The sequence below is a fragment of the Microtus ochrogaster genome, unplaced genomic scaffold, assembly GCF_000317375.1.
Source record: "Microtus ochrogaster isolate Prairie Vole_2 unplaced genomic scaffold, MicOch1.0 UNK2, whole genome shotgun sequence".
Classification (NCBI taxonomy): Eukaryota; Metazoa; Chordata; class Mammalia; order Rodentia; family Cricetidae; genus Microtus; species Microtus ochrogaster.
In genome coordinates this window covers 18,009,215-18,020,792 of record NW_004949100.1, presented here as the reverse complement: position 1 = coordinate 18,020,792, position 11,578 = coordinate 18,009,215, and the positions used below count along the sequence as shown (strand labels likewise).

Genomic DNA, 11,578 nt, shown 5'->3' with positions numbered 1-11,578 from the left:
TGGTCTACAAGAGCTAGTTCCAGGACAGGCTCCAAAGCTACAGAGAAACCCTGTCTCAAAAAACCAAAAAAAAAAAAAAAAAAAAAAAAAAGAATCTGTTTTAGGGCTAGAAAGATGGTGCTTAAGATTAAGAAAATAGTACTGATCTTCCAGAGAACCCGAGTTCCATTCCCAGTACCCACATGAGGCAGTTCAAAACTGCCTGTAGCCTATAGTTTCAACTCTAGGTAGATCCAAATGGCCTCCCTAGCCACTTACCCATCACCCCTGTAAAAATAATGCAAATAAATCTTTAATAAAATAATCTGCTGTTAAAAGTAAAATGTTTCTTTAAAACTCTGCAAGAGAAATAAAGTTAATGTTTTCATCAATGTCAAGGCTCATTTTACAGGCTCGCAAGTGTTCTGACTGAGCACTACAACTAAGTGCAATGAGCCTGGGCTGGGTCCACACTGGGGAAGAGGCAGAAGACCAGGAGCTGGATGAGGACCAGTCTCAACTCCATATCTAGACTCTGAAATGCAGTGAGTTAGTGCTGATTCTGCCACTAACCAGCTAGCTGTATTTCTAAGAGCAACTTTTGTGGACTTCACAGTCTTCAGAGCTCTAAAATCCCATGAGCTGCTTCCCTGGCAATTGACAACTAGTTATCAAATCTCAACTGACAAATGAGTGTAAACCAAAACTCAAAATCTCAGAAAATAACTGTACTACCTCAAAGTGGTATGAATTTTTACCTAACACTATATGAGCATCTAGTAATTCCAGACAGGTAACAATGACATTAATAAAAACAAAATACTTCATGAACTGTACTAAAGCTTATTAAATGCTTTAAAAACTTATTTTTAAAGCATTTTATATAATCCTAAACACTTAGTAGCTATTCTTTACAATAAACTTATTCAATTTCACCTCCACACACTCAATTGAAAACTGGAAGTTAAATGATCCAGCATTCTTGCCTCCCCCATAAAACTATGAGCTGATATAATTTTGGAGTGTTTAACAGATCTGCAAAAATATCTGTATAGTTTTTTACCTTCAGTGTAACCTCAGGTGTTTCATGAAAAACATATAACATATATTATAACCCACCACAATAACAAGTACTTTCAATATTCTGAAAGACACAGTATGCTAAGAGTATTCCTGAGTTTGGGTGAAACCCACTAAAATACAATCTTCTAAATTGCAAGGCATTCCATAGAAACAGTTCAAATTTCCCATGTCATAGAGATTGAAATTCTATGATCCTGATTGCTTCCAGCACTTTGGGTTGGGTTTTGGCAATTCTAGTTTCTACCTCTAATTTTTTATGTTTAAGGTTTAACTCGCTCAAAGTTAGTCAGTCCTGAAGGATAATTTCAATAGAAGAGGTTTAAGTTCATTATACAGAAAAGAGTAAGAGAAACTATGAAAAAGTACAGAACATACAATAATCATTGGGGACACAACTTCCTGTATTTTCTCCTATGATTCTCTCCCTCTCTAATGGTGTAAAGAAGCAAATATTGCTGGCTCACCAATTACTCATATACACAGCTGTCTGTTCTGTGTACTCCAATTGACCTTGTTGTTAAAGAGCAACACTAAGCCAGGTGGTGGTGGCACAGACCTGTAACTCCTGCACTGGGGAGGCAGAGGCAGGCAGATGTCTGTGAGTTCAAGGCCAACCTGGTTTACAAGAGCTAGTTCCAGGACAGGCTCCAAAGCTACAGAGAAACCCTGACTCAAAAACCTCCCCCCCCAAAAGAAACACTAATTTGCATTCTGGCAATGGTAACAATAACTGGAGAAGTATGGGTGTCAGTCACTAAGGTTAACAGGACTTACTGATCATGCTAGTTAGTTTGAGCTGAGAGTAAAACCAAGCACCCACATAAGTAGACAGAATTCATGTGACACACTAACAAAATTAAAATACTACAGATTGTCTTTTACACACTTTTACCGCCTAAAAGCATAAAAGAAAACGTTTTTAGCTTTCTGAGTTTAAAAGCAAACTTTTCCAACAGGACTTTAAATCTACTTTTAAAAGGTTTTGGTTACACATCAGTTAAGTGGTGAAGACAATGGACTTACACCCATTAAAGTCCTTCAGAAAGGAGATCTTTCTGATCCCTTGTAAGGAAGAAGTACCACCTGTTCTCCAACTAGACAAAACTTTTCCCTCTTTGCAGACCCTAGTTACAAAATAACTAAGAATAACTTTACAGTTTACTGTTACTGACTAAAGCACAGATATACAATTCAAGCTCAGGTGCTTAACTGGGATATAAATCTCAACAACAAAACATAAGGATACAATGTAAACAACAAGGAAAGGAGGGCCCAAAAAATTATCATCAAGACTTTATGGACTAGAAAAGCTGTGTGTGAGAGAGAAAGAGAGAAGGGGGGTGGGGTGGGGTGGAGTTCTCATATAGCCCAGGCCTTGAACTCCTGCTCATTCTGCCTCCAACTCCCAAGTACTGGGATTACAGGTGTTTATAGAAAGGTTGTACAAGGTATTATTTAAAATGAATATTGAAACTGTTCAGTAAGAGTAACAATCACTGAAGCCACCTGTAAGTTTATATCAAGTTGGCCAAAGTGTTTGCATCCTGTATTGTGTATTGCATCAACCCACAATAAAAACACAAAGCTTTATGAAATGTGACAACAAGATGTTCCCATTTTTCAGAGATGTTACTTAAAAGAATGTTAATCAGTTTGCTCTGATAAAATCTGAACTTTCTAAACCTGCATCCTTTTTTGGGGTGTTGGTTGCACATGCTTTAATCCCAGTACTTGGGAGGCAAAGCCTGGTGGAGCTCTGAGTTCAAGGCCAGTCTGGTCTACAAATAAATTCCAGAACAAGCCAGAGCTGTACAGAGAAACCCTGTCTCGAAAAACAACAACAACAACAATTTTGTACAACAAAAACTAAAGCAAGGTACTTTTCATTTATACAGGAACTGGGCCTTTTCAACTATGACCAAGAGAAGAATAAAGTAGGGATTGTGCCTTGCCACTGAGTATAATTCTATCTGTGCATTCATTTCTGCCTCTTTCATATAGCTTTCCATAAAGCAGAACAAGTATTTTCTTAAATGTTTTCATTTTGTTGTCTTTATTTGTGTATGGCATACTTGTGGTAGAGTAAAACTTCCAGGAAATGTCTTGCCCTTTTAATCTTCTGGGATAAGGGGGGGGGGGGGTCAAATGAACCGTTTGTGAGCTCGGTGGCAAGCAACTTTAACTTGCTCAGCTATCTTACCAGCCTCAGAAGAATTATTTTTAAAAGGCAATCCAGATCATGTATTTCACTACTTAAAAACCTTCCAAGTGTTTCCTGATATTCTCAGAATAAACAACAAAATTCTAAACCTACAAGGGACATCCTAGGCCCTCTAAGGACAGCTCCTACCTACTTCTTCCAGCTCTTTCACCTCATTGAGTCATTTCTACATTAATTTATCACAAGCTCTTTGTTCCTGCCCATGTCAGGGTCACTGCAACATTATTCTCTTTGCTGAGAGGGCTACTCTCGTCTCCTGTCTTCTCTCAGTACGTCCCTCCAGGTACACATCTCTGACCTATGAACACCGACTTTTACACTGTGTTAAGTGTCTATGTGCCTGCCTTAGTGGACACCAGGTACAGCCAAAAGAAGACCAGACATTTGCTTATTCACCATCACAAGGCTGGGATTTATTAAATTTCTCAGGGAGCTAGAGGTAAAACTCTAGAGCATTTTGGGATGCATAGGGTTTAATTCCTAGCACCACAGAAAAGAGGAGGGAGAGAGGGAGGGAGGGAGGGAGGACTAAAACCAAATCATTCTGGCACATTATGTGTCTCCTGGGATCTGGGTTCATAACAATGTATTATTAATTAATGTTTTATTAAACAGACAAAATCCCCTGTATAATTCATGGAAGTTAGAGTAAAGACACAGAGCACAAATAAATAATGAGCATGGCATGTTATAGTGCCATAAGAATGATGAAAATACATCAAGAAAAGGAAATAAAAAAAGCCTAAGGCAGACATGACATAATACACAATGACAAACTGTAACTATCAAGGAAGTATGTAGCTGTCACCAGTATCTGAATGCCAGGGTACATGATGTTAAATAGAATATTACATTATAAGTACATTAGAAAAACTATAATTGCTTTGGGTTTTGTTAAGATATAATGTAATTTTAAAGCAAAATATAGAAAGCCAAAAAAAAAAGTCTACCAAAAGGGGAGATGTTTAAAGACCAAAGGCAATAAAATTTAAGATCCCATAGTTAAATTACTGTGCCTAAGATATGTTATGCAGTAAGTACAGCTATGAAAAGTCAGCTAAAACTTTGTAAAAGTAACACTAGAAGAAACTTAGTAATGTATCCTTTTTAGGTGTGTACTTTTGTTAAGAGACACAGACAAATACATGATCAGTAATTTCTTTTACACAAATGGGAGATGTCCCTAGCCCTGCTTCCATCCTCAGCACTTCAGGCCTTGAAGTGGACAAAAAGATTGTAAATGTAAGAGGCCTTCCCCACAAAAAGTGTCCCTGAGTAAACTGTGTACTCAATAGATAAAGGAACACTCAGGGTGCTGCAGCAAGGGAAAAAACAGTCTAAATTCAGAAACAGAGGCAACGATGCCTAAAGAGCCATCTTACCAGTATTAAATAACTAGGCAAAACTTTAAAAATGTCTTGGGGAGGGGCATCCAATTTCAAGCAAAAACACTACCAAGAGTCAAGGCAGCATACTGTGGGGAAAGGGAGGCAGAGGGCAGGAAGGCCTAGATGATCTTGGAGCACCGAATGGAGACAAAATGGGTTCACAGTGGACAAGATATGGAGCTTAGGACAGTACTGATAAATGTCTAGGAAGGGCCAAGCAACCAGGATGTGCCTGAAAGGCAGCATCTGGAGGGAGATGAGCAAAGCAGCTTGCGTGAACACAGAAGTATTTTAATCAAGCAAATAAGAATCATCCTGATTAACAAACTTTAAGGAAGGCCGGGCGGTGGTGGCGCACGCCTTTAATCCCAGCACTTGGGAGGCAGAGGCAGGCGGATCTCTGTGAGTTCGAGACCAGCCTGGTCTACAAGAGCTAGTTCCAGGACAGGCTCCAAAACCACAGAGAAACCCTGTCTCGAAAAAAACAAAAAACAAAAAAAAAAAAAAAAAAAAAACAAAAAAACAAACTTTAAGGAAGAATTAGCATACAAACTTCAAAAGGCTATTTTCAATGATAACTGAGTCTTGTATCAGCAGATATTAAACTCCCTTTAAAAATAATGAGGCAGCATACTTCCCATTTGTGTTAAGTATGAAATATTCAATACCACAATGCCTAGGCCTGAGAAGCTAAGGTGATAGGGACGGCAAGAAAAGATCATGAAACCAGCAGCATCACTCCAATGCAAATCCTTCAAGATTAAAATAGGGGTCATGCCAGCTTTAACAAAAAGTGGTGCAAAGATAGACTTTATAAGGGCACAGAGGCAAGGAATGGAAAGGAAGGAAGCATAGCTAAGCTAATAATTTTCCCTGTTCCTAAGGAAGACATCTATACATGGGAAAAAATAAAGCAGCTTTTAAGTCTCAACATTAAGGGGAAATATTTCCAAGTTGGAATTTATTTTCCTTCTCTTCTGGTTTTGCTTCTGCTTTCACATGTATTTATTTATTGTGTTAGAAGGTAACTTGGTTCTCTCCTACCATATGGGTTCTGAGGTCAGGTCAACAGGCTGGATAGCAAGAGTCCTTAGTGGCTGAGCCACCTCACAAGGCCCCTCCCTTCTTAAGGGAATCTAGAGGCTTACTATTCCAATTCCATGCCCTAATAAGAAAATTCATTTCTAATTAAGGTAACCGCAGAGAACAGCAGCTCCAAAGACATTAACAAGTCTAACAATCAAGAGCAAACTAGCTGGCATGGTGGTACAGGCTTGTAATCACAGGTACTGTAAGACTGAGGCAGGAAGATAGGAAGCTCAAGACCTGTGGGCAGCTCTGTGGGACTCGTGCCTTAATATATATATTTATATGTATATATTATATATATTTATTTTTAAATGTGGGCCGGGGATGTACATCAGTGGTAGAGTGCTTACTTAGCATAATCAAGTTCCAGGGTTCAATCCTCTGTACTGCCAAATAAATCAGAGCAAAACATTTAAACTAAACTGAGGTCTCATGAATTCAACCCTCAGAAAGTAGTGGACTCACTGTGTACTCTCAAATTAACTTACAAAGAAAACACAAAAAACAAACAGATTTCTTCACATGACAAAAGAAAATAAAGTGCAGCAGTAACCCTTTTTAATGAAGGCTCAACTTCGTCATTTGCATTTTCTTCCTCCCATTAGAAAAAGTTTAAATGGTTCAATGGCAGCAATTATAAAAGGACCCAACAACTTTCCTGCTTCTACAATCTGATATTAAGGAAGGAATATCCCTTAAACTTGAGTGTCTACAGGAGCACTGCATGTGTTAGGAAAGTACACACAAACTCCGCCTTCAACTCTAGGGGCGAGAGCAAAAGGGATTTACAGCAATTAACCCATGCGGCACTTTCCCAATCCCAAAGACCATCACACCTTACTAAAAGTGGAAGACCTAGATTATAAGCCTAGTTCCCATTGTTGATAGACGCATGATTTGCCCCATGACACAGAAACAACAGTGACAGGAGTGTGTCAGTCATTTCTGCTCGGTAACATCAACCAAGTCTAAAGTTTGCAAATCTTTTTGCAAATCTGAGTAGTTGCAGCAACTTGAAGGCATTGTGCGTTTTAGAATTAGCCTTTCGGTAACTTGTGAATATTTCTTCAGGAAAACAGGTAGCTAAGTGAAATATTTGTTTCAGCAGAGTTCAAATGTATCTTTGTCAAATTTTGTGCATAGTTAGGGAAGGCAGTAAGTTCAATTCTTTAAATCTCAGGTTTTTTTTTTTTTTTACAAAATGGGCAAGCCCCCAACCCAGAACATTAAATATAAATTGCTGCTACTTAATTTCAGCTATTCTTCTACAGAATGTAATAATATGAACGCTAGCAAACTTGTACACCCGTATAATCATCTATTTTCTCTCTGAATCCTACTCAAATATAGTATAGCTCCTTTCTCCAAATTTACATTCTGATTCAGAACCTGTCTTCTACGCCAGATACATGTGAACAATAAATTACAGTTGACAGCTGTAAAGTAGAATATTAAAAAGAGCAATTCAGTAACAAAAATAGCAAAACAAACAATATTCACATGCTTGAGTTACATCAGTCTCATGAGGCTTTTATAGATGAGAAACTCAGCCACCAAGAAGGTAACTTCTAATGACTAAGAAGTCAAGCCATTTTTATTCATGTAAATAAGTCAATCGAGCCACATTAGTTGTCCAAAATACAAGATAAAATATATTTCTAAATAGTGTTAAGTTTTAAGGAGAAATGTACAGCTGAAAAATAAACCTTCAGGAAGCATTTCACTTTAGCGACTCCAGCAAACCTCCTGAAGTTATTTCTTGTATAGCTTGATTACAAAACTGCCTTTTGGTATATTAAGCACGGAGGAAAAGCCACAACCATTTCAACTTCTGTAAATTAACCCTGAGATGTTCATAAGAGAGCCAATCAGGCTGGGGGAGTATGGAAACTGCACACTAAACATACTATCTGATCACACAAAAAGTGAACATTACTCTTCTTTTCTCTTGTGGTCTTGCAAACGTCATGTCAAAACAAATCGCATTTTATATATTCAACTCAATTTGAAAAGGAGAGTAGCTAAATACCCTAAAATAAACACTGTAGTTGCTACTGCCTCTATTAAAAACTCCCTCGGTTAACTGTACTAGAATTAACCTGCAGCCATGGGAAGCCTTCTTCTCTTGTTTATTCAGTTACGGAAAGCTTCAAAGTTCCAGTTTATGATTAAGACAAAGTATTACATGGCCAACAATAAGGTCTCAAATGGAAATAAAAATTAAGATCATTTTCACATTTCTAGTCAGTCCAAATTCAAGGCTACTTTATACCAAATACTAAGGGAGAAACAAAATTACATTCACTGAACACGCAATGACCTCAACTCAAAACAAACTTAAGGCTCTATTATACACCGCTGAGAAGCAGGTGGTAAGAGGTTCCTGGCCTGTACCCATGAGTCTTCACACTGATTTTTAATTTTTTTTTTTAACTGTTTCAAAGTCGGCCTTGCTCAAGTCTATCCAGTGGAAGGGGAAAAGGTAGCAGCATTCCAAACACACACTCGAGCAACAGGATCCTAACTTCCTGGTTCTAAAGGAATGCGATTCCCTAATGAGCCATCTCTCCCCGCAGCACCAAGCGCGGCTGTCTGGCCGGTCTCCGGCGGGACCAAGGGGGGCGAGGCCACGGCGCCGCACTGCGGGTCCCCGGCGCCCGCCGGCTCGACCTCGGGGCGCTGGTGGCCTGCGACCCCCCCCCAGCCCATATTCCTTGGGCTGCATGGGCAAACCCACACAGGCCTCGGGGACAACTCTACACACGTCTCACTCCGCTCCAGTCCTCTCCAGCCAGGGCCGTGTCAGTCGGTTCCGACCCCGGCCCGCAGGTTCTCCCAGGTCCAGCCTAACCTGGGCCGCCCAGGCCACAGTCCGGTCTGCCCTGCCGGCACCTCCACGGCCCTGCCCCTCCTCTCTCTCCATCCTCCCCAGCGCCGGCCCCCGGCCCTGTGCCGTCCCTCCTCGGCCGGGCCCAGCCCTGCCCGCCACTGGCCCAGTCCCTCCGGGAAGATGGCGGCCCAGTGACAGGCTGGTGCAGGCGCGGGTCCGAGCACGGGGCGCAGATGGGAGGCCGCCCCGTCGGTGGCCGAGGACGGCCCGCTCACCTGTCAGCCGCCCGCCCCGCCCGACCGGCCGCCCGCGGGCTCGTCGCCGCAGCCCCGGTGCCCGGCGACCGCGCAAAACACGCGGGGACGGCCGAGGAGGGAGACGGCAAGAAGAGGCGGCACGGCCGGGCCGGGCCGGAGACAGCAAAGAAGAGCGGGCGCGGGCTTGGCAGCGGCGGCAGCTGATCCTTCCCCTTTCGGGCCCGAAAATGTCTCAACCTCGAGACTCCAGATCCCCAACGCTCCTTCCCGTTCGCATGAGAACACACAGCTCCCACTTCCGGGGCCCTGCGGAAGTCCCACCCCCGCGCGGCCCCGCGCCCTACCCCGGCGCCCTCACCCACCCGGCCCGCCGACTGGAGTTTGGCGCCCGGGAGAGTCTCGCGTCATGGCGACGCGGCGTGGCGATTGGCTCAGAGGACTCGAGTCCGCCCTTCTACTTCCCCCAGCCTCTCCGCGAGCACCCATCTCGCGGCATCTGTGATTGGCGCGTGCGCGCACGCAGCGACCCCGCCCCGCCCCGCCCCGAGCTGCTGCGCGCGCCGCACGTCCCGTCTCTCCCCGCCCATTCTGCAAGCCCCGCCCTGGAGCTCCCTGAGCTCCCAAGCTTGTAACTAGTTAAGTGTAGGGCTCCTAAGTGAGTGCTGGCGTGTGGAGCCTCCTCGGCTGGCAGCGTCCTGAAAGCGAAAACCCCTCGCTCCCACCCACTGCGTCCAGGACCTCGAACATTCCTCTACAGCCTCCGGGAATACTGTGGGACAAGAGTGATTCGGAAGAGCTAAAAAAAAGAAAACCAAACCTAGTCTTGTCGTTTCCCGGATAATTGAGAATTCTGATATCTTGGCCTTACCAATTTTTGTATAAAAATAAAAACCCAAAACGATGTTGCATTTACTTAAAACTTGCTGCCTGCTTCTTGCATTTTGAGCCAGTTGGATTCTTTCTATGAGTCTCTATTCCAAGTTGTACGAGTTTTTTCCCCTTTGAAAAACGCTCTATTGGAATTATATCCATGGTTGCTGTGTGCCGGCTCTGCACTTAGGTTTCATTTAGCATTTGAATAGTATTCAAATGCTGAAGAGTCTACATTTTAGAAGGCTTCTTGAACTCTCATGTATTGAGTCTTTTATGGGAGTTTGTTCTCTTCTGCCCTGTGGGTCTTGTGGCTCAAACTCTGGTGTTTGGACTTCAGACCAAAAGCCTTTATCAACAGAACCATCTCACCCACCCCTTTTAGAAGGCACTGTTGCCTTAAGAATACTTGCAATGAGCTGGGCGGTGGTGGCGCATGCCTTTAATCCCAGCATTCCGGAGGCAAAGCAGGCGGATCTCTGTGAGTTCGAGGCCAGCCTGGGCTACAAGAGCTAGTTCCAAGACAGGCTCCAAAGCTACAGAGAAACCCTTCGTGAAAAACCAAAAGAATACTTGTAATGTAACATACTTGTAGACCCATTTCTTCTTGTGGTGGTTTGAATGAAAATGGCCTCTACAGGCTCATAGGGAGTGGCACTATAGGTTTGCCTAGTTGGAAGAAGTGTGTCACTAGGGGTTGGACTTTGAACTTCAAATGTTCAAGCCAGGCTCAGTGTCACTCTCTTCTCTCAGCTACCTGTCCAGCACCATGTCTGCCTGCATCTCACCATGCTTCCAGCCATGATGAGGAGACTAAACCTTTGAACTGTAATCCAGCCCCTACTAAATGCTTCCCTTTATAACAGCTGTGGTCATGGTGTCTTTCACAGCAGTAGAAACCCTAACGAGGACACTTCTTCAAAGACCAGATCTCATTATTTAACACAGACTGGGGTTCAACTCACTTTGATTCTCTTGCCTCCTACCTCCCAAGCAACAGAAGTACTGCCTAGCATTGCTGTGCCCTACTCATAGATGTGTTTCTAAAGATAATAAAGTGCTTAAGAGCGAGATTTCCTCTGGTACTGGATAGCATATAGAGCATTAATATTATTCAAGCCTTCCCTTCCATAGTAGTTCTGCCTGTTGTTACACTCCCAAGGTTTTTGTTGTCAGAGCAATGCAACCAGAACACTATCAGACTACCAACAGGCATTTCCTCTGTCTTTTCAATAAAGATCTTTGTGGCTTGAAGCATGATTAATAAAAAACTCAGAGAGAGAAATTGGGGTTCAACCTGAAGACTTGAAAAGCAAAGTAAAGCAACAACCATTGGCTCTTACCTTGACCTCAGTCAGAAAATGGCGGTCCTTCCTCCAGGAATCTCACAATGAGACTGTGTCTGAGAGCTGTCTTCTTCCCGTTTTATATTCCTCTCTAGTTCTAGGATTAAAGGCGTGTACCACTGGGATTAAAGGCATGTACTACCCGGGATTAAAGGTGTATGTTATTGCAGCCTGGTCTGTAAGGCTGACCAGTGTGGCTGTTTTACTCTCTGAACTTCAGGCAATGAAGATAAATGAAATATCACTACAGTGCTTCCCTGTTGTCTTTCCTACAGGATAACATTCAAGTACTAGTAAAAATAGCCTATTTCAACCTAAGGGGGCCCTTAATGAAAGTCAAGTCAGTGTTTAACATGTAGTTTTTCCTATAAAGCCACACCACCTGGGATGTGACAGAGTGCTCACCTGACATGTGGAAGGCCATGGCTTCCATTCCTAGCAAGGAGGGGGAAAGAAAGAGAGAAAAAGACAGACAGACAGACAGACAGACAGACAGACAGAAAAAAATAATTCAG

The 11,578-nt window shown here is 42.7% G+C and overlaps 1 protein-coding gene across 1 annotated transcript in view; it reads right to left on the bottom strand.

The window, feature by feature from the left end:
• Larp4b (La ribonucleoprotein domain family member 4B) overlaps positions 1-9,141 on the bottom strand; it is a 75,976-nt gene extending 66,835 nt beyond the window's left edge. The window contains exon 1 of the mRNA XM_005365406.3: positions 8,866-9,141. The gene's annotated coding sequence lies outside the window, so the exon portion shown is untranslated. The remainder of the gene's footprint in view (positions 1-8,865) is intronic.
• Between the last annotated feature and the right edge of the window lie 2,437 nt (positions 9,142-11,578).